At 44.6% G+C, this 23,615-nt stretch overlaps 1 protein-coding gene across 4 annotated transcripts in view; it reads right to left on the minus strand.

Annotated features, from left to right (window-relative positions):
- The window catches only part of RIN2 (Ras and Rab interactor 2), a 286,859-nt gene extending 283,291 nt beyond the window's left edge, over positions 1-3,568 (minus strand). For 2 of the 4 annotated variants that reach the window (XM_077114810.1, XM_077114811.1), the window contains exon 1: positions 2,900-2,990. The gene's annotated coding sequence lies outside the window, so the exon portion shown is untranslated. Of the gene's footprint in view, positions 1-2,899; positions 2,991-3,266; positions 3,328-3,488 lie in introns of those variants that run through there. The other 2 variants (XM_077114814.1, XM_077114813.1) reach the window with 2 other exon arrangements.
- Positions 3,569-23,615: the final 20,047 nt, after the last annotated feature.

The raw sequence follows: 23,615 nt of genomic DNA on the forward strand, positions 1-23,615 counted from the left end.
CTACAACCTACCAGACAGAGTCAAAGTTTCTCAGGAACTGACCGAGATGTTGGACGATTTGGGGGTACACTAACCAACCTTTTCCCAAGTGGGTCCCTTGGAACACCGGATGCAGCAGACACTTCATGAAGAAGAATGTTCTGTGGCCAAATGAAGTTGACAAACATTGATAAAGAAGGCTCTGAAAAGTCCTGCAATAAAATAACTTGCTGAACATGAGCATTTCCCTCACTTATTCAAACGACTATGAATCTTTGGTTATTTCTGTAGTAAAATGACATCCTAAAGCCCAGCTTGGTAAATCCTGCTCTAGCGTACACTGCAGGGAGCGTGCATGTCAGCCTGTATACTTGGGAGCAGGCCAGTGGTGGTATGGGGGAAGGACTGCTGGGCCAAGTGCCCCGGTAACAGCTTTGCAGGTTGACTCCTTTAGAACTCTGTCCCCCCAAACCTATAAAAACATGGGTTATTATCTGCTTTCTTTAGAGACATGACTGTCCTAAGGGTAGCCTTGTTGCTGGGTAACTCCTCAAAACACATTCACAAGAGGAGGCTTTGATTCATTCATTCATTCATTCATTTACTCCCTTTATACCTATTTCTTGAGTGCTAGGTCTTAAGAGCTATGACCTGGTACCGGACCACAAGAGGCTCAGACAGTGGGCAAGCAGAGTCCACCATTTATCTCCTAAAACCTCTGCCCACACAAGGAAGGGTGATGGCACACAGGGAAGTGAGGTGGGAGTCAGTTAAACCTTGCTGGCGCAAACCATGAGGAATCTTGCAGGGTTGGGTGTGCAGGGGAAATTGGACACAAGGCCAGTGAGGTGATGTGGGGTGCGTGTAAAGAATGGGCATGGTTAAGGGGTCCCCCATGCTGTGGCCCTCCCTTGCACATGGGAGAAACGACTCATCTGTTTCCTTCAAGCACAGGAAGAGGATTTAGCTAAGAAGGTTGTTTCTGGAGAGTGGAACTTCTCTTGGAGTGGGGAGTGGTCCTTGGCTTTGGAGAAGAGGTGGGAAGGAGAGGGCTGCTAGGGAGCTAGCTCTGAAAGCACCCACCACAGCCCCCCAGGGAGCCACACGCCCTCCCATATGCCCCTGGGTTGAGGGTCAAGGGTGGGCTATATTAGGTTTCCTTTCCTACGTCCATTTTCCTGCAGGAGAATGTTTCTAAAGGAGGTCCTGGTAGAGAGCTGGGTGACCCTCATGTTCCAAATGCAACATTCTGAGCGTGAATATTGAGCAGAAGCCCCAAACCCAAAGCCTTCCTCCCAAGTTCCCGGTGCAAGGACCCCCTCACTGTCCAAGGGCTCCGCTCAGTCCCTGATGGTGATATTACTCAGAATATACAAGCAAAGGGGAGTGCCAGTAGTGTGCAGTGTGGCCAGAAATGGTGCATCCAAAGCCCAAATGGAACCTGAGGCAAAGAGAAAAATGTGCACTGCTACATATTTATGGAAATATCCTCCCATATTGGAACCAAGTGGAAGGAAGTTAATGAAAGTACTATGTGACAATATACAAAGGCCGGGTGCCAGATCTGTTTGCGTGCCACTGAAAGGCTCATGAGCTCGATGCTCAACACAGAGGGCCCGCTGGAAGGGACAGTGCACAATGACGCCAGATCATAACAGCAACCTGCCTTTATTTACATTTTTGCTATCTTGTCCATCATGTAGTTTGCACATTACTTTTGATTTACTGCATTAAAATAGTATTTATCTTAATCACTGAGTGCAGCCAAGTGTTTGTTTTGGCTTTAGGAGTTACAAAGTCCTGCTGGTCCAAGAATACCGGGAAGTCTTTGTTATTGATTACAGCATGTTCCTAAGAAACCCGAGTGTGCCTGAAATCACCAGAGCCTGCAAGACAGGGCGACCGGGCTATGCGGGTTTGTGTGCAGCCCCTTCGGAACCAAGAAAGTTTCAAGGATTTGAGTGCGCTGAGCAGAGGGGCAATTCTTGGGGCCCAGGGGGACCGGCCTTGCCCCGTATAGCTTGGCAACGGACCAGACGCTTGGAAGCAGAATTTCTACAAACCCCGTGGCTCCCCTGGCGATCGAAGGGTGCCCCACATTGGGTGGGTGGACGATGCGCGCGCGGTAGGGGGTAGGGGGTGGGGAGGCAGAGGCCAAAACTGGAAAACGAGCCCAGAACCGGGCGGGGAAGCCGCAAAGTAGGAAAGTGGTCCGGTCTCTTCGCGGTAGGGAACCCGGGCCCTCCTTCGCTCCACCATCAATCACCACCACAGTTCATGCCGGGACTCACAGACCCTCCCGCTGGGGGATTCTCCACCCGGCGGACGAAGTCCCGGGCCGGAGCCTGGGAATGGCCCGGGGTCAGGCGGTATCCACCCTTCGCACAGCGGCGTGCACCAGCCGGGATCCACGCAGGGCACCAGACTCTGCGACCCCCAGTCTGGCCGCGCGCACGGGCGCGGGGCGCACGGGACACTCTGCAGGCGCCCCCACAGGTAGAACTGGTAGAACTCCTGGCAGCGCGCGCGCGCGCACACACACACACACACACACACACACACACACACACACCAACACACACACACACACACACCAACACTCACACCCGCACTGGCAGCCCTAGCTCCTGCACCCTCCGGCTACCCCTCACCCCACCCCGCGAGGTTAACCGAGGTTACCCGAAGACCCTGCCAGAGCGAGCCGCAGCATTGCATCGCCAAAAATATCACCAGCGGCCCCACCCCTGACCCTAAGTCCTCACGCCCTGGCGTTCCCCTCTCCACCCCCATCCCCCATCGCCACGGTCCCCCGCCGCACCGTGCCTTTAGCCCCGCAGAGCCCCAGCCCGCACCCCGAAGTCTCCTTGGGCGCGGGGTCTCGGGGGCAGGGGGTGGGGTCCCCGCCGCCACCTCCCCTTACCTTGCGCGTGACCTCCCCGCAGGTCCGGGGGGCGGGAGCGATCGTAGCCTCGGTGGACAGGCGCAGGGCTGGGTTTCCCCGCCGGGAAGGAGGAGGAGAGGAGACAAGGAAGGGAAGGGAGGAGAGGGGAGGGGAAGGGAGGGCGAGGAAGGGGGCGGGCCGGGCTTTGTGTCTGCCTCCCGCCCTCCCTCCGCCCCAGCGCTGGCCTTCACCCCCTCCCCCAGCCACCCCCAGGAGCTAGCGGAGGGGATGCGGCGACCGTGATAGGAGGGAGTGCGGCGGTCCTGCGCGTCCCCGGGTCCGGCCATCTCCATCCGTTCCTCCCGCCGCCCCTCCCGCCCTCCAGGCGACTAGCCTCCGCGCCTACCCGGTTACCAGGACCCCAGGCGGCACTGGGAAAGAACTAGGAGCAGAAAGTTCATCTAGCCTGGGAGGGAACTTGGCTGGGCCCCGCCCCGCCTCGGCGCCGCCTCCCCCCCCCCCTCCCCGCTCCACTCCCCGGGGACACAGGGTTTTTTGCTCGGAGAAGCTTCCCTCTCTCCTTTCTTTCCACCTATTGCAGAACGAAAGCCAATCGCGCGGGCACTACCTTCCCATAACAGGGCTTCAGGTCGACGCGTTCTCCTGGGAAAGCGCCGCCTTGGGGAGGCCCGCGTGGGTTGCGGCCCTGTGCCCCAGGCGCGCTTCCCCAGGGCTGGACACGCGCAAGGAGCCTGCGCCGCCGCCGCGTCCCGCCTGCGGGCTGTTTTGTTCGGTCTTGGCTGGGAAGGGGACCGCCCGGGGTTGTTTCTGTGTGTGCCGGGGTCGCCCCGCCCCGGCTGGGCCCGGACGCAGAGAATGCTGCAGGGAGGCCAAAAGCGGTTTGGCTGCGGCGCCAGGAGACCTTACTAATCCCTGTTGAATAAAGGCGACGCAGAAACGCTGGGAGCTGGGGGCTGCGGGGCGGCTTCCCCATCAGGAACTAGCCTATGTCTTTTCGGGGTCGGGCTGGTTGCCTGGTGTTCTCACTTCTCCGCGTGGGGTGAGGGTGAGAGAGCAGCTTTAAGGATTGCTGCCAGTGTAGCCAAAGTAACCGGGTTCCAAGAAGCACCTGTTTGAGACGAGCAGAAAACTGAAACGGGAAAGAAACGGACAAAGGCGCTTTTCTCTTCCAAAGCTTCAGACCAGTAGCAGGCTTGGGTTTTCTTGGGTCTGGTTCCTGTGACTCCCGGCTGTGCAAATCCCCAGATTAATTTATCACTCACAATCAGCTCAGCTCCCAGGAAATCACAGCCCTCTATACTTCACTTCTTATTCTGTCATCCATTCAACAAGTAATTGAGCTGTCCTTGATGGGGGGGGGAGGGGTGGTAGGCTGAAAGCATGAGCACCAATAAATCAATTTTCTGGGTTGAAGCAGAGGTTAGTGATACGTGGGGGGTGGGTAAGAAAAGGAGGCTCCGTGATGCCTGCGTGCGGCGCAGGCTGCAGAATCAAATGGAGGTGGGGGTTAGAGTAGGCCTCCTTGAGAAGGTGGGATTTCATCCAAAAGACTTGAAGGTAGGAGAAGAACCCCTGAGGGAAAGCACCCTCGGCACAGGCCCTGAAGAGGGAGTGTTCCTGGCTAGGACAGCCAAGGATGGATAGAGAGAGGTGGTTAGTGAGAGAAGGCAGAGACGGACCCGCGGAGTCTGAAGGAAACTCGGGAGCATTGGAGCCGACGGTCACATGATCTGACACATTTTGCTGGAATGTCACTCCGAGGCTGGCTCCAGAGCAGACTAGGGGACAAAGTTTGAGCCTAGGGGAACCAGCTGAGAGGCATACTAAAATTATTAGTATGGAGTTGGACTTTTATTTATTTTGAATGTAGAGCTGTCAGGAATTCCTAGGAGATTGAATACGTGGATGGAGAGGTAGACCTGGCACCAGGTCCCTTCTTCACTCCCTTTTGCAGCCCCAGAGTTACTCAGTTTTGCAGCCCCTGCCCCGTGGTTCCCCTGCTTTCCCCCACCTTTCTGGAAACTTCCTTCACCACTGGTTCAACCTTCAGAACTTGGGGCAAACTTGGCTCTGCCCTCCCCCAGGAAAACATCTTTTACTGTAGGAATGCATTTGGGGATTATCCATTTAAAAATATTTGTCAAGCACCTTCCATGTGCCAAGCGCTGTCATGGGCCAGAGAGACAAAATATGGTGCTTTTGTGGAGCTCCGTTTGAACCTGGAGAGAGTGACAGTAAACCAGAAAACCGAGTGTAATATGTGGTGAAGGGCTCTGGGGAAAAATTAACCCAGGAAGAGAAAAATAGAGAGTGCTGGGGAGGTGAGAATTTAAAACAGGCAGTCAGAAAAAAATCCAGGATAAACGACAGTAAAATGACGAAACTCAGACTCTTGGGCTTATGTCATCACGGTCAGCAGGTTTGGCCTCCAGTGAGCTGCAGAACTCAGGTTCTCCCAGGGCACCTTTGTCAACTGGAAGCCAAGAAAATGTCATTTCCAATGGAGTTATTTCCCCACTAAAGTAAACCAAGAGACAAGCCAATAACTGAGGTTCTGGTATGAGTTTACCACCCCCTCCCCCAATTCTCTCCAAAGGTGGGGTACACTAGAGGAGGTGGTTTTTGAGAAGGGACAGCTAACTGACATGAATACATGTTATTTGTTTTTACTTGTATATGTGTTTCAAAATCAAAAAGAAAAGTCAGATTTTCTCTGGAGTATAAGATTATTGGAACTTTAACTTTTCAAGTTATATATTTATGAGCTGTCTGAATATAAAAAACGTATGACGCTGTTAATCAGACAAAAAAAGCATTCATTTTATATAGAGAGAATTTTATACATGGAATTGGTGCACAAGTATAAAAGCAAAGTTATATATAATTACCTAATATTTTACTTCCTCTTTGACCTTATTAATTAGATATTTTAAAATTCCCAAGGGTTGATGTTTATTGTTGTTCTTTAATTCTTTTATTACTTTCCAGGTTTTTTACATCGGTGGTCAAGATATGTAACCTGTACAGTTTCTGCTTTTTAACATTCTTTGGTGCCTTTTTTATGATCTGCATATGATCCGTTTTGGAAATATTTCTATATTCATCAGAAGAGTAGGTATATTAAGCACTCTCCATAATCTATTTCTATATTTAGCATATAGTTTTTATTATTGAACTTGAACACTAATTAGTTAAATGTTAATTCATCTTTTAAATTTTATTTATTCAAACTGTTGCTTATTTTTACTATTTTTTAGTCTCGTAGTTTGTATCCTGCTTTTTCTTCACCAGCACCCTAAAATAAAGCAGTATGAGGCAGATGTGTTAAAATCTTCCATTACAATTGGAATTCTAAATTCTTTCTTTTCTGAATTTCCGATTGCTTGTATTTTACCATTTTCATACTGTGTTACACAGTACATAAAAATTTATGAGGACCATAATTTCACTATGGATTGCATGGTTAGCAATATCATAGAACCTCCTCAGCCCTATTCAGTGTCTTTTCCTGGATTTCTTCTCTGAAATTTGTATCCTGACTCCCGCATTTTTTATATTTGTACTCATTTAGTAAATTGTCTAGCCTGCATTTTTAACCTTTCTGCATCGTTTTATTTTAGATGAGTCCTTTTGAAGCAACAGAGACCACAGTTAACTTTTATTATTAAACCCAACTGATGAATTCATTTTTATTCTCACCATCTTGTTTTATGCTTTTTGGGCTTTATAAACCCCTGCCATTTCCTAAGTTCTGTGCTTTTTGGTTGAACAGGCTGTACTTTATCTCTTTATATTCTCCAATCATTTAGAAAGTATACTCTTTGTTTCTTTGCTATAGGGTTTCATTCATTCCTTTATTAAAACATAACTTTTGATTATCTGTTGAGTGGAGGACACGTTCCTTAGCCTTGGGGATATACAATAAAACAGATAAAGTCCTTTTCTCTAGGTGTTTACCATCTAGTAGGGGAGCAGACAAATGCATGAACAAATAAATGCATGCTTATGAAAAAAATAAAACCAAGTACTTTGTGCTATCAGAGAAGAGCTCCCGGAAGGGGTTACGTTTAAGCTGAAACTAATCTCAAGGATACAGCCAGGCAAATTCCCGGGAAAGCATGTTCAAGTCCAGGCAGTTGGAACCGCTAAAGCGGAGGCTCAGAGGTGGTGATGGACTGGTGCTTGGCTCCCCTGTGGCTGGAGCGTAAGCTCAGGGACGACAGTGGGGACAGTGGCAGGTGGGCAGGGAGGAGGCACTCATGCAGGGGAATGCCTCAATCTGATTTCCTTTTCAAAAACCACACAGGTGGCTGTGGGGAGAACAGATTTGTAGGGAGAAGACCAGCAACAAATGGCAGTAAAGAGAGCAGTAGAGCCACTCTGCAGTCACCAGGGAGGGCACCCTGGGGAACACAGATGGTCAGCCCGGCAGAGGTGCCAGACATGCAAGCAAAGCCCCAAGCTTGTCTTCTTACTTCCTAGTGCTTGAAGCCACCAAAACCATCCTCGCCATATTCTGTGGGCCAGAGCGCACAGCCGAGCTCCCAGCTGTGTGCCGTGGGAGGGATTCCAATAAAGCTAGATTCCACTAGAGCCAGCAGCTGAGCCCAGGCAACCCACAGAGTGATGCAAAATAAGCAACTCCTGCTGTTTTAAGTCACCAAGGCTCTGAAGTGGTTGTTATACAGTAAAGGATCACTGGCAGCATTTCCCTTCAAAGTTCTGTGGGAATTAACAGAAGCCACTCTGCAGTTCTATAGGCATTGTTTCATTACTTTCAAACTTTTAATCTTAGTGAGAAAAAGTCTAGGTTCAGACTCATTTGTATCCTCATTACAGATGCTGCTTTTGTTTAATTTTTAAAATGTATTTTTATTGAGATATGTTTATATCGCATACTGTCCATTCAAAGTATGCAATTAGTGGCTCACACTGTCATCACATAGTTGTGTATTCACCACAGAGGTCATTTTTAGAACATTTGCATCACTCCAGAAAAAAGAAATAAGAAGAAAAAACTCATACATCCCATACCCCTCCCTCTCATTGACCAGTAGTATTGTAATCTACCCAAATTTTTTTACCCCTTGCACCCCCTATTATTTTTTTATTGTCCTTATTTTTTACTCATCTGTCCTTACCGTAGATGAAGGGAGTGTCAGCCACAAGGTTTTCACAATCACACGGTCACATTGTAAAAACTATATAGTTATATAGTCATCTTCAAGAATCGAGGCTACTGGAACACAGCTTAGCAGTTTCAGGTACTTCTTTCTAGCCACTCCAATACAAAAAGGGTCTCTATACAATGCATAAAAATAACCTCCATGATAACCTCAACTCTAAAATCTCTCTGCCACTGAAATTTTATTTTGTCTCATTTCTCTCTTCCCCCTTCTGGTCAAGAAGGCTTTCTCAGTCCCACGATACTGGGTCCCAGCTCATCCCCAGAGTTCTGTCCCACATTGCCAGGGAGATTTACACGCCTGGGAGTCATGTCCCACATGGGGGGGAGGGCAGTGAGTTCACGTGCGAGCTGGCTTAGAGAGAGAGGCCACATCTGAGCAAGGAAAGAGGTTCTCTGGGGGTAACTCGAGCATAAACATAAGTGGGCTTACCTTCTCCTTTGTAGGAATAAGTTTCGTAGGGGTGAGTCCCATGATCAAGGGCTCAGCCTATTGAATTGGTTGTCCCTAATGCTTGTTAGATATAAGGAATATCCCAGATGGGGAAGTTTAATGTTTCTTCCTTTCTCCCCAGTCTTCAAAGGGGACTTTGCAAATGCTTACTTATTCTCTGCTCAGATTTCTCTGGGAGGTAGCAGGGCATGCAGGTGCTCCTTTTAAATGCTTTATGAATTTTCCTTCATCTTTCTCATTTAAGCATTTTGCCAGAATGTGTTGGGGTGTGAGTATCTTTTCACTGTTTGGTGTACAACACCATTAAGACTTTCGATCTCTTCTAACAATTTATTTTGCAGCTCTAAAAAGTTTTTTTTAGTGATGTCTTTGATTATTGTTTCTGTTCTCATTGTTCTGATTTCTTCCTCTAGGAGAGGGGTCAGCGAACAATAGCCTCACACTAAGTCTGTCCCACCATCTATTTTTGTGAATAGCATTTCACTGGAACTCAGCAATGCCCATTTATATATGTACTGTCTATGACTGCTTTCTGGTTTCTGCTTTCCACAACAGAATAGAGTCATTGCAACAGAGACCATCTGTTTTAGTTTGCAAACTGCCAGAATGCAATATACCAGATTTGGAACAGCTTTTATAAATGGAATTTAATAAGTTACAAGTTTACAGTTCTAAGCCTATAAAAATGTCAAACCTAAGGCATCCAGGGAAAGATACCTTAATTCAAGAAAGGCCGATGGGTCTGGAACATCTCTGTTAGCTGGGAAGGCATGTGGCTGCCATCTGCTGGTCCTTTGCTCCTGGGCTTCGTTGCTTTCAGCCTCTGTTCCTGTGGGGGTTCCTCACTTTGCTTCTCCAGGTCTGGCTTTCATCTCTTGGCTTCCCTTGGCTCTCTCTAGGTTCTGGCTTGCTTAACATGTCATGGCAACATTTACTGAGCTTCAAGCACCTCCAAGCATCTGTGTCTCTGTAATCCAAGGGTTGGCATCTGTGTCAGCTCTGCTCTCTCCAAAATGTTTCCTCTTTTAAAGGACTTCAGTAAACTCCAGCCTGGAATGGGTGGAGTCACATCTCCATCTAATCATAAAGTCACACCCACAGTTGGGCATGCCACATCTTCATAGAGATAATCTAATCAAAATTTCCACCAACAATATTGAATCAGGATTAAAACATGGCTTTTTAGGGGGTGTTCTAGCTTGCTAGCTGCTGGAATGCAATATACCAGAAACAGAATGGCTTTTAAAAGGGGGAATTTAATAAGTTGCTAGTTTACAGTTCTAAGGCCGAGACAATGTCCCAATTAAAACAAGTCTGTAAAAATGTACAATCAAAGGCATCCAGGGAAAGATACCTTGGTTTAAGAAGGCCGATGAGGTTCAGGGTCTCTCTGTCAAGTGAGAAGGCACATGGTGAAAACAGTCAGGGTTCCTCTCTCATCTGGAAGGGCACGTGGCAAACACAGTGTCATGTGCTAGCTTTCTCTCCTGGCTTCCTGTTTCATAAAACTCCCTGGGAGACATTTTCCTTCTTCATCTCCAAAGATCACTGGCTGGTGGGCTCTCTGCTTCGTGGTGCTGCAGCACCTACTCTCTACTCTCTTTGAATCTCTCTTTTTCTCCAAAATGTTTCCTCTTTTATAGGATTTCAGTAAACTAATCAAGACCCACCCAAATGGGTGGAGACATACCTCTACCTAATCCAGTTTAACAACACTCTTAATCACTCAAGATTACAACAAGATCACATCAAGATGTGGCTCCCTAAATCACATCTCCAGAGACATGATCTAGTTACAGTTTCAAACATACAGTACTGAATAGGGATTAGAAGAAACAGTGGCCTTTACAAAATGGGATTAGGATTAAAATATGGCTTTTCTAAGGTACATACATCCTTTCAAACCAGCACAGGGGGGTACATAATACTTTCAAACCAGCACACCATCTGACTTGGGAAGCTTTAAATATTTACTGTCTGGCTCTCTATACAAAAAAATTTGCTGACCTCTGCTCTGGGACACCTATGAGTCTTAGATTGTATCACTCCTGTCTATACTAGTTGTCTTGGCTTCCTCACATACCATTTGCTCTCCCACCCGCTCCAGTCTGTCCCTGACACTAGACTGGAATGATTTTTGTTGCAGTTACTATTGCCTGAGTTACTGCCAAATTCATCGTGGCCATTGGCCTTTCTTCATTTTACTCCACACGATTTATTTCCCCCACGTTATTAAACTCCATTTTCTCTTGGCTTCTACACCACTCAGTGCTCTCTGAATTGGCTTCTACCTACTGGGCTACTCAACTTTGTTCACTTTTGCCTGCCTTTCCACTGTACCACCAATTCCAGCCAGGGCTTCCCCTCTGCTCCTCTCCCCTCCCTCCTCTTCCCCTGCTTCCCTCTTCCTTTCCTCTCTCCTCCACTTGCTCCCTCCCCTCCTCTCCATACCCCTCCCTCCCTCAATCCTCTCCTCCCTCCCTTCCCTTCTTCTCCTTTCCTCCCCTCCCTTCCCCTCTCTTCTCATCTCTGTACATAGTCACACTCTCAGGAAATCCATTTATTCCCCTTGCTTTAAACACTGCCTGTATGCCAATGGTCACAAATCTATAGCCTCAGACTGGACTTCCATCCTGGTCCCTGACATCTCTAGCCATCCACTGTCTTACATCTTCAACGCTCGGAGAGATAACAGTGTGACAGCGCTGAAGTTAGCAGTCTTGATTTTCTCTCCCCAAACCGTCCCTTTTTCAGTTTTATCTATCTCAGTGTTATCCTTACTTTCCTCCATTCTTTATTCCCTACCACAAACACAATCAATGACTTCTGCCTGCTCTCCCCACAATATGTAACCTGACACTTTCCTCTTCTCTCTACTTTGTATTAGGGTTCTCCAGAAAACAGAATTGTTTGGATATACTCACATATACTCATATACATATACACATAGACACACCTATATACATATACATATGCACATATGTAAATATTAAATACATATATATATATGTAAATACATTGAGATTTATTATGGGAACTGGCTCACACAACTGTGGGGATCGGCAAGTCTGAATTACATAAGACAAACCACAAGTTGGAAACTCTGTTGAAGGGATGTTGAATTCCACAGGTGAAGTTGGCTGGCTGAAGTAGAGATAAGAATTCTTCTTTCTGACTTTTGACATTCTCAGTTGTTGCTTTAAGACCTCCAACTGCTTGGATGTGAAAACTCCCCTCATTGCTGAGGACAACCTCTTTTGTTGATTGTAGATGCGGTTGGCCAGAGATGTAATCAACTGACTGTAGATGCTAATCCATTTACAAAATATTCTCAGGGTAACAATCAGGCCAGTGCTTGCTTGACCAAACTATTGGACACTATAACCTACCCAAGCTGATACGTGAAATAAGCCATCACATCTTCTACTGCTACCAACATAAGCCAAGTCACCATCACTTCATATTCAAAACCCTGCAATAACTTTCTGATTGGAATCGTGTATCCACTCCTGCCCCCTACTGGTTATTTTATGCACAGCAGCCAGAACAATGTCTTTAGAAGGGAAATAGGATTACATCACTCTTCTGCTCAAACCTCTGGCTACTCACTATTCTTGGAAGAAATCCAAAGCCTTTCCCCTGGCCCAAGAAGTTCTCACACTTGGGTCTGTGCCCCCTCTTTAACCTCATCTGCTGCGTCTCTCTCAGCCCCTCCACCTCAGCCGCACAGACCTTCTTTTTGTTCTTCAAACACATCAAACAGCTTGAGAGCTTTGCTGTTTCCTCTGGAACACCCTCTCCCTTGTTCTTTGCATATCTGCGCATCTGGCAAAGGCACACTTTCGAAGACTTTCTGTGCCTGCAGACATTTTTATTATGTCCTCACAGTTCAATGACAAGTTAGCTATTTATAAAGATCTAGGTTCAAAGTTATATTTATTCAGTACTTCAAAAATATTATTCCATTGTCTTCTTGAGCCTAATGGTGCTTTTGAGAAGCCTGATGGCAATTTAATTTACTCCATTGTAGATGATCTGCTTTGGCAGTCTGGAAATTTTGAACATAATGGCTTTGAGGGTGGAGCAAAGGGGCTCAGTGGCACACTTCTTGCCTGCCATGCCAGAGACCCAGGTTCAATTCCTGGATTCTGCCCATGCCAAAAAAAAAAAAAAAAATCTGAATAAATATAATGACAGTGTCTTCGAATTTTTAAATTCCGCTAGAATGGGGTCTATGTGTAAGTTTTTCTTTCTTTCTACAGCAAGGCACATCATATACTCTTTTATTCTGTGGGCTTTTATCTTTTTTTTTTTTTATTCTAGGAAACATAACTTCATTATTTCTTCAAGTAGTTCCTCCTCTCCATTTGTTTTCCTTCTCTCCTTGATCTGTACTTTTACTACCGCATTCCATGTCTTTTAACATCTCTGTTTCCTGTTTCTTTGTTTCTCCCACTTGTCTTCTTGGAGAGGTCCTAGAGCAAATGTTCTTACTCATTGATTCTCCAGCTGTATCCGTTTGCTCTTTATTCCATGTGGTTTTCTGTATTTAAATTATTCTCCTTTTCATATCTACTATTCCATCTGTTTCTTTTTGTGTGTGTGATTTCTGATTCTTGTTTCCTATGTTCCAATAATCCTGCTTCCAGCGGCGTATGGTATTCATTTGCGGTCTTTCTTTTTGGCGGTTGGACTACTCGGGTGAGTGATATTTTGGCCTGAAAATTCGTGAGATTCTGATTGGCATGTGTCTTGGTGAAGGGTCAAAGGTTAGCGCCAGTCTGTGTTGCCACTTGTTCTAGTTTGCTAGCTGCCAGAATACAATATACCAGAAATGGAATGGCTTTTAAATGTGAGAATTTATTAAGTTGTAAGTTTACAATTCTAAGGCCGTGAAAATGTACCAGTTAAAACAAGTCTATAGAAATGTCCGATCTAAGGCACCAACAAGAGGTTACCTTCACCCAGGAAAGGCAGATGAAGTTCAGGGTTTCTCTCTCAACTGGAAAGACACACATGAACATGATGGTGGTGTCTTCTAGCTTTCTCTTCCAGTTTCTTGTTTCATAAAGCTTCTCCGGGGACATTTTCGAAAGGTCTCTGGCTACATGGGCTCTCAGCCTCGTGGCTCTAAAAAGGGTCTGTGTCCAAAATGCTTCCTCTTGTAAAGGATTCCAGTACAGTAATCAAGACCCACCGGAATCGGTGGAGTCACATCTCCCTCTTATCAAGGTTTAACACCCATAATTGGGTGAGTCACAGCGCCATGGAGATAATCTAATCAGGTTTCCAACATACAGTGCTGAATAGGGAAAGGGTAAGGGTTGCTCCCACAAGATTGGGTTAGTATTAAGGGGTGGCTTTTCTAGGTATATAAATCCTTTCAAACCAGCACACCCCTCATGAGTTTAAGGATAAGTGCATTCTTTTCCTGTTGCTACACAACAAATTACATTTAGCGGCTTAAAACAGCACAAGGCTCTAACCTCACAGCCCCCACAGGTCAGAAGTCTGCGTACAGCTTGCCTGGGTTCTCTGCTCAGGTCTCATCCGGCTGCAGTCAGCTGTTGGTGGAGGTTCAGGTCCTCATCTAAGCTCTCACAGTTGTTGGCAGAATTCATTTCCTTGGAGCTATATACTGAGGGCTTCATCTCCTACAGGCTGCCCACGGTGCCCTGCCACAGGGCCCCTCCCCAGTTCACAACACGCCATTTGCTTTTCAGCATCAGTAGAACAGCAACCCTTAAACTCAGGCATTCTAGCAAGATTGAGTCATATCTATCATCTGTCAATCATTTATTGATCATTTATCTATGTATCTACCTATGTATATATCTGTATCTTTATCACCTACCTATCCGTCCACCTGTCTGTCTCTATATCTTTCTATTTATCATCTATCCATCATCTTTACTATCTATCATCATCTTTCATCATTATTACCTATCTGTATATCTATATCTTTATTATCTAATTATCTATATCTATCATCTATCATCCATATATCATCTTCCCCTTCATATCATCTATCATCTATTTATCTAAAATATATCTAACTCCCTATCATTTCTATCTATCCATCATCTATATCTATCTATATCTATTTATGTATCTATCTATCATCACACAATGCAATCACAGGAGTGACATCCCATCACTTTTACCATCTTCTGTGGGCTAGAAGCAGGCCAGGTGCTACCACACTCACAAGGAGGGGGTGATATGGGGCACAAGACCAAGCACAGAGACCACGAGTGTCTTAGAAGTCTGCCCCCCACAACAGGGAAGAGGAGGAGCCCCTCGAGGGGAGCCCCTGTTGGAGCACAACTGTCAACACTCCCACCAGACAACACCTCTGCTCAGGACTTCATCTTTAAACTCTCAGAAGAAGCCGTATGGGGCAACCACCACGTCCCCTCGTTGTTATGCCAGCCCTGTCCAGGGGTCTGCAGGAAGAAAGGCCTGGCGCCATGGTCCCTGGGACCCTTTCTGCTCTGCTCTGATGTTTCCTCTCTAACACGTGTGGCTGGGGGCTGACTTCATGGGAAAGGGCAGGCAATAACTGTCAGGGGGGAGCCAGGGGGAGCCGCTCCCCCCTGTCCTCTGAGCACCACCTCTGACCCTCCACCTCCCCGGTAACCGGGAATCAATCTTCTCCTGACCTACTCCCTAAAGGTGTAACTGAAAAACTGAAAAAACCTTAAGGGCTTTCCTTATTTCCTCTACTGCTCCTGCCGGTAGAGGGATCCTGGCACGGTTCTCTCACCTATGCCACTCTCCCCATTAGTGCCCCGATATAGTCCAGGAAAGTGGTCTCAACCTGGCTGTACCTTATGATCGCCTGGAGGGGGATGTAAAATTCTAATAAGTCACACCCAGGACTTATTAGAGTTTCTAGTGTGGGAACAGGCTCGCCAGATGATTTCAATATGTAGTCAGGTTCTAGAAGTGTCACTATTCTAGAAGCTGCAGCCTTTAAATCAGTTCTCAACCTTGGCTGCACAGTGGAACCACGTGGAGAGCTCTTAGAAAAATACTGAGGCCTGGGTCCCAGCTCCATAGCTTCTGATTTAATTGGTCTGGGGTGTGGCTTGGGCACTGGGAATTTTATAAGCTCCCCAGGTGATGTTAGTCTGCAGACAAGGTTGAGGACACCCCACTCCACATCCAGGTAGAAAGGTGCTTAGAGGGAATGGGTCCCACCACTCTGCTCTTTTCAGTAAGGAAAGGGCAAGTGCCCAGTTTTAAGTCTTATTAATAAGAATGGAGGCCAGGACGCCAGAGTCTGGGTTGCTTTTGTTCTGAAAGTTGAATTAATCAAGAATGTTAACTCAAAGATAGAACAGATTCTCTGCTTTTAAGAAAGTTTTCTCAACAGGTAGCTGAAATATTCTCTTGCTAACACATTTTGCATATGTTTCAATTTTATAAGGAGTATTAAGAGAACATTATTAATGAAAATTAAATGCAGTATGTGATACTGGATGGGATCTAAGAATAGAGGAGAAAAAGGCTCAAAAGGACATTATTGGGACATAAGTAAACATTGGAATATAGAAATTAAGCTTTATATCAAGGTTAGATTTCTCAAACTTGACAACTGTGCTTAAACTGGTTACATAAGTGAATATTTGTGCTCATAGGAAACACACATGGAAGTACTGTGTGTTTAGGGAGGATGATGTGTGCAGCCTGCTCTCACATGTTCAGAAAATAGATAAATGGTAGGTAGAAGGTGGACAGACAGATTCTAGAGTGATAGAGGAGAGACTGAGTAGACAGTGGATAAACCGATGGTGGAAGGATGGATAGACAGATGACAGATATTGTTGGATAGACAGAATGATGCAAAATATTAATATTGGTGGCTCTATGTATGTGGTGGTGGGTGAGTTATGTTGGAATTCTCTATATGGAGTTTGTATTATTTTCGCAACTGTCCTATAAATTTGAAATTATTTCAATTAAAAAAATAACATAACTCATGTCCCCTGTCTGGCAAGTCAGTTGGTAATGCAGTCCCCAGATATCCCGTTGGTTTCAGCAGTGGGATCCCAGTAGACTGGGGCTGTCGAAGGAGAAATCTCTTAACAGCTGAGACACGAGCTGGTGCCTGAAGGATGGAAACTGGGGCCGGAACCAGAGGCTTGGGCTCAGGCAGAGGAAAGCGCAAGACCACAGGTGCAGAGGCTGGTGGGTGACAGAGAAAAGAACTTAATGGATAAAGGGAAGGAGAGGTTATAGAGAAGATGAAAGATTTCCAACTGCTTTCGCTGTAGACCGTTTCCCCACCACCACCACCACCATTTCTATCAGCTACACATTTACTTTCGCACGTGCACTCTGCTCTGTGATCATAATTCAGTTTTCTAGACTTCGTTAGGCTGAGTCTTTAGGTTGAATACCAATAAACCATGTTATATCATTGTCACAAGGTTCACTGGACCATTGACCATGGACTAAAGATTGATTCTCCTCTATGAGTCGAATGTCACTAATCCTGTGACATTTAAAGGAGAATGTTTGTAGCATCAAGGTCAAATGAAGTCTCTTTTCTTGCCCTTCTTCAATTCTCCAAAAGCATAATCGTGCTATATTTCAGCTTACTTCATATTTGAACCATCATTTTCTCGAAAGGATTCCTGCATCCCCATGGGGTTTCTAATCGCCTTTCTTTTCCTCCTTCCTTCCCTCTCTTCGTCCATCCTTCCCTCTTTCTTTCCCTCTCACTTTCCTTTCCTCCCCACCTCCCTCCCTCCCTTTTTGTCTCCATTCATTTTTTTATTGTTGTTGTTCATAAGGATATTTACCATTACACATCTTTGGAAATATCCAGACTTTCAATCATACTAACTCTGCAGGGAATCACTTTCCCTTTGAACTTCTGCTTCCAGAGACTTCTGCATTTCTGCTGCAATCTGAACTGGTTATTTTCTAGACCCTCTGGAAACTATAGTCCTGAGGCTTCTTTTTTGTTGTTATTTTTTTTAACTTTTTTTTTATTGTGAACTATACCATATATGCAAAAAAGCAATGCAATTTCCAAGTACATTTTAACAAGTGGTTATAAAACAGATTTTAAAGTTTGGTATGGGTTACAGTTCCATGATTTTTTGTTTTTTCTTCTAGCTGCTCCAAGATACTGGAGACCAACAGATATATCAATATAATGATTCAGCAGTCATGCTCATTTCTTAAATCCTATCTTCTCTGTTATACTCCTTCTCTTTAAATAACATATATACATAAAAGCAATAAATTTCAAAGCACAGCACAAAAATTATTTGCAGGACAGATTTCAGAATTTAATTAGTATGGGTTACAATTCTACAATTTTAGGATTTTGTGCTCCTAAGCTTCTCTAAGGTATTGGAAGCTAAAAGAAATATCAATATAGTGGTTCAGCAGTCATACTCATTTGTTTAACCCTACCTTCTCTATATAACTTCACCATCCCCTTTGATCTTTCTCCTACTGTTTAGGGGTATTTGGGCTATGCCCATTCTAACTTTTTCATGTTGGTAGGGGCTGTCGATAATGTGGGACAGGGGAATGGAACCCGTTGATGTTGTGGAAGGGCTGACCCCTCTGCATTTCAGGACTTATCAGGCCCAGGGACCTGTCTGGAGGTTGTAGGTTTTAGAGTGTTACCTTAGCACAGAACCTTTATAGAGTCTTATATATGCCCTAGGTGTTCTTTCGGATTGGCAGGAATGGTTTTTGTTGAGGTTTGGAAAGTTATAATAAGTAACGAGATATAAGAGTGACCTTCATTGTAGCCTCTTGACTCTATTTGAACTCTCTCAGCCACTGATACCTTATTTGTTACAATTCTTTCCCCCTTTTTGGTCAGGAAGGCATTGTTGATCCCATGGTGCCAGGGCCAGGCTCATCCCTGGAAGTCATCTTCCACATCGCCAGAGAGACTTTCATCCCTGGATGTCATGTCCCACGTAGGGGAAAGGGCAATGGTTTCACAGGCAGAGCTGGGCTTGGAGAAAGACAGGCCACATTTAAGCAACAAAAGAGGGCCTCTAGAAGTAACTCTTAGGTGTACCTATAGGTAGGCTAAGCTTCTCTGCTACATACATAAGCTTCACAAGATCAAGGGTTTGGCCTATTGATTTGGGTGTCCCTGAGGTTTGGCACAGAATCTGGGGTTTCCCTAGTGGTTAAGTTTAATAGTTCCGTATTTTTTCCTCCCATCCCTCAAGGGACTTTGTCTGAGGCTTCTTTTATCTATACTTTTGGAATCAATCCGCTCTTTTCCCTTTTGTTTTGTTTCATTTTTTTTTGTCTACCCCCCTCCCCCCATTTTCCAGAAGGCTAACTTTTAGACTCTGTGTATGTCTGAAAACATATTTATTTTGCCCTTATGCTAGACTGATACTTTAGATAATGGTGACATTTGATATTCAAAGTTCTCTTCCTTCCTCCTTTGTAGGCATTTCTCCATTGTACTTTACCCTCTGGCATTGTTGAAAAGAAGTCTAATCGATGTTGGTCTGAATCTCCTTCCTCTTATAATGGATTTGATTTTCTTTTCCCCTGGAAAGTTCTCTTTATCCTCAAAGTTCTAAAGTCCATGGGACATGCCCAGGCTGGATGTTTCACTTACTTCTTTGTGTTACTCACCAGTATCCTCACCAGTATCCTCACCAACTGCCTTCTTCTTCATTACATTTATTGTGGGCCCTGTTTCTGGATGGACCTCAGGAGGACCTCTTTGTTGTTATGCATTTAATCTCTCTGGGCACCTCTATTTTCATTTTAAAGGGACGTGGAGAGGGGAGGGTGTAAGCACATGACTGGGCTCCCATCTTGAACTCCACTTCTCCTGACACCTTATTTGGACATTAAAGGAAAGGGTGACCCTTTAACCTGAAGATGTGGCAGTCCTTGCCTTAGGTCATTAGGACACTTGGCTCTCGCACAAGGCCTCGGTGGCCTAAAAAAGGAACATCACAGGGATGTCTGTGTACTCTTCTCTTAAACAAAATATGACATTGTTTTTCTAGTTGAATAGAAATGATTTGGGAATATTGCAACGTATTCTGAACTATTTTCATAAGGTCCATGTTTACTCAGAGTTTTATGAGAAGGATGCATAGAATGAGGGGAGATTACTGTATGAACTCTTCTCCAGTGCTTCTGGTGTATCTATGATGCTAGTCAGTGGACTATAGCTTAGAATTCTTATATTCCAATGTGCTTTGTAGTTGCCACATGAGTTGCATATTAAAATTGAAGATGATGTTACTTAACTGAGTACGAAATAATGAAAATCCACCTATGATGGTTGTGATCAGGCATACATCAGAAATGTAAGCCACCTAAGGGCTAAATACCCTGTTTCCCTGGTAAATCCTGATTACAATTAGGAGTAATTACTGTTTCATTATGGAAGACAGGATCTGAGAGTAAAAGATTCTCTGCCCTTCTCCAGCAAAGTGGAAAGACTCCTGAGTTTTCCTTCACTTAGCATGATGTAAGATCAGAAGAAATATCTATGAGCTTTATTGAGGTAAATGGGACAAAGGATGTCTCTATAGAATAGCCATGACCCCCCAGAGTGGCAGTAGGGACCTGCATGTACCTGTGGATAAGGACCAGAGAGAAAGAAGGCATCTTAACAGATGCTAACATGAATAAATAATGGTAATCATGGACCAACTACATCCCAGGATATCTCCCATATTAGTTTCCTGGTTGCTAAAACAAATGCTATACAATGGATTGGCTTAACATCAGGAATTTATTGGCTCACAGTTCCAGAAGCTAAAAGTCTTGCTTCCTCTCAGGGTTGGGATCTTCTGATCAGATGGCAATCTTTGGAGTTCCTAGGCTTTTTCATAGCATGGCAAAGCACATGGCGGCATCTTCTCCTTTCTCTACTGGGTTTCATTGACTTTCAGCTTCTGGCTGCTCCCTATGGCTTCCTTCTCCTTGTCCAGCTTCCTTTGCATATAAAGACTTCAGCCATATTGGATTAAGGTTTTCCTCATTCACTTTGGCACACCTTAACTAATGACATCTTCAAAGGTCCTATTTACAAATGGGTTCATGCCCACAGGACAAGGGGTTGAAACTGATCATACCTTCTGTGGTGGCATGATACTCCAAGGCTGTGGAATGGGAGAGTGATGGCAGATAGCAGAATCGACTAATATTTGGGTTCTTCTACCCATTTCCTACATGGGCAGGTCTGACATGCTTGACTTTTTGGAAAGTTTTATGTGCTGTACCCCTTTTGCTGGTTTCTAAAAATACTATCATGCAGCATATGATTGCTAAGGACGATGGTGCTCTGGAGCTAGAAGCCCCCCCTGGGGTGAACATTTGGTGCACAATAGTGGGGCAAGAGGCCATTGCCAACTTTAGCAGCCACATGCTCTGACTCCACTCACCTTCCAGACATCCGAAGGCTGGGACTGCAATTGTACCGTTCATCTTGAGAATGTTTGCTTTGCTACTATCCCACCCTGGCCCCAGCCTCAGTTTCTGCTCCTTCCAAAGGTGCTCTGGCTGCTTCTTCCAGTTGAAGCAGATATTACATAAGGAGAGCCTCCCCTACCCCACCTTCCCTCTGGCTTGAGCCTTTAGCCCACCTATGTTACAGCAAATGGGAGCAGAACTTGCAGAGGTCTCTGGGTCTCTCATCCCCAGTAGACAGTGCTCCCACCCTGTCCTGGGTGTAAGCCCCATCCTACAAACCTGTAGCCAACCCCAGCTGGGGTTGCAGAATCACAGAGGGATCTATTTCCACATTGGGGGCTTTGTGTGTGCATGCATGTACGTGTGTGTGCACGCGTGTGTATGCGTGTGTATAGGTGCTGAGGCTGTGGCTGTAGCAATGACCCTGGCATCCCCAGGTACTACCTGGAATGGACCTTCCACAGAAACAGTGTTCCAGAAGTGGTAAAATTGGAGAGTTCATTTGTACCTGTTTGTACCAAATGCCCCACCCTGAAAAGGGGCACAGGTGGTTTAAACAGTGCTGTGAAAAGTTCCCATGTTTGCCAATAGTCATAATCCATTGAAATAGAGAATGACAGAAAGGAAAAATAAATGTTCTCAACTCTTTTAAACACCTGGTAATGCATACACATATTCAGCAGTGCTGTAGGTGAAGCAAGGATTATGGGTTATTCGGGTTCCTTTCTTGGCTCTGCTTCTATGAGGAAATGCATTCCAAGCTCCAGCCAGCTGCCACAAAATGAAAGTTTGGAACCAAATCCATTCCTGTGCTTGGGGATGTTGGTAAAGTCAGAACATTTTCCCTTTAAAAGACAGGCAGAGGATAAAATTCTTCATTAGAAGCACCCCATATAAAGAGAGGTTCCCAGGTTCTAGTTCAATAACAAAGCAGAAGGAGTCAAATTTGGAAGCAGCAACAAGATCTCAATTTCTCCAGTGAATACTTCCAGGATTCAAAATCAGACATCTGAAGATGGAGCCATCACACATTCCAAGCCATTTGGGGGAATTCCAGGAGAGTAAGTGGTCAGTTCCTGGGTATTGATTTTATTTATTTGACTAAATAAAGTCAAATCTAAGAGACTTGGTATGTTGATAAACTTGGTATTATTTCAGTGAAGCTATCTGGATAATTATCAGAATAAATAAAAGGCTAATTATGACTGAGAAATGTAGCAAATCTTGTTATTCTTCAAGCAACAGTGTTGTGAAATTTTCCTGTTTACAAAGATTTACAACTCTTTCAAATCTAGAAGGACTGCTTTTATAAATATTTAGATTACTGAACAATGAGAAAAATGCACTCAACTCTCTTAAACTCTTAACCCAGGCAAGTAGAAAAAGAGTGATGGTTGTATACAATAAATTGCAAAACAAATAGAAATAATATACACACAAGTATGAAAAAATAAATCTACCTCTTTTTGGAACAATAACCGAAGTGTGTTTCTGACTCCATCATCTTTTAAGGTTGAAAATCTTTTTAAGGGGAAAAGCAATATTTGCAAATCAACTTCTAACTTTATAGTTCTTTCAAGTTCTTTTTTTTTTGTCTAACTATAGATCCCAGAGCATAGAAAATAGCAAGTCCAGCCTATGAATTTTCCAGTTTTACAGTTTCGTGTGTGCATTGTACTCAGAGTAAGAACCATTATAGGCTTTTTAACTTAACTGAGAAATAAAATAGGAAACTTTTAATTCAACATAGCAAAATGTTTCTGCATCGCTCAGACCTGTCTGCAGAATAGAGCTCAGTTTTTCCTGCTCTGTTTTCTTGCAGCTTTGAGGGAAATACAACGGCTATGGAGCATAAAGAACAGCATGGAGGAACCCAGCTTGGTACGTGAAGTTCCTTTGAATTAATATCTTATACAATATAGACGGAATTTCACAACAGAACATTGCAGGAAGGGGAAAGGAATACTTTTCATGAAGATTCCAGAAAAACAGAGGAATTTGGGGCCTGTTTCGCTGAAACACGTATGAACATTCATGTATCATGAATGATTTCAATCGAAACCAAGAGAAGTTTCACCTGATTCTCTGAAACTTGGAAACAAGGCCAAGAGAGGGTTAGGGTCAGGGTTAAGATGAGCTTGTTCTTTCAATGTCACTCGGGGACATTGTTCAATAGACCCACCCAAGGCTTACAGGATGATTTAGGAGAATGTAGCACTGTTTAACTCACAGTTTATTATTGATTAAAGGGCAAAGCTTCACAAAATTACATGTTAACTTGTGGGATTTCTCTGAAAGGCACAAACAATTTCCACCAGGTAAAAAGGACCACCCTAAGTTATGATTTGGTTGCCCTGGAGATTATTAACCAGTTTCATATCTGGCAGTCTTCTCAAAGTCTACTATAAATACCCAGTTCCTCAAGTGCTCTTTGAGCTTGTTTCACTGTTTTATTGGTTTCCTCATTAATGAGTTAATAAATTTTAAACCTACCCTTATTCCATGTTTGTATGAAAGCCATTAAAAAAAGCTTTTTGAATATAGTGCTTGGACCTGTTTTTGGACTTTTTACCTACCTACTTGTTTGATAGTGGAATATAAGAGGTTGTTTATAAAATCATGAGCAATGTGTTTCCCCGGTCCAGGCCCTCAGTTCTGGT

This window comes from Tamandua tetradactyla, chromosome 1, assembly GCF_023851605.1.
Source record: "Tamandua tetradactyla isolate mTamTet1 chromosome 1, mTamTet1.pri, whole genome shotgun sequence".
Taxonomy (NCBI): Eukaryota; Metazoa; Chordata; class Mammalia; order Pilosa; family Myrmecophagidae; genus Tamandua; species Tamandua tetradactyla.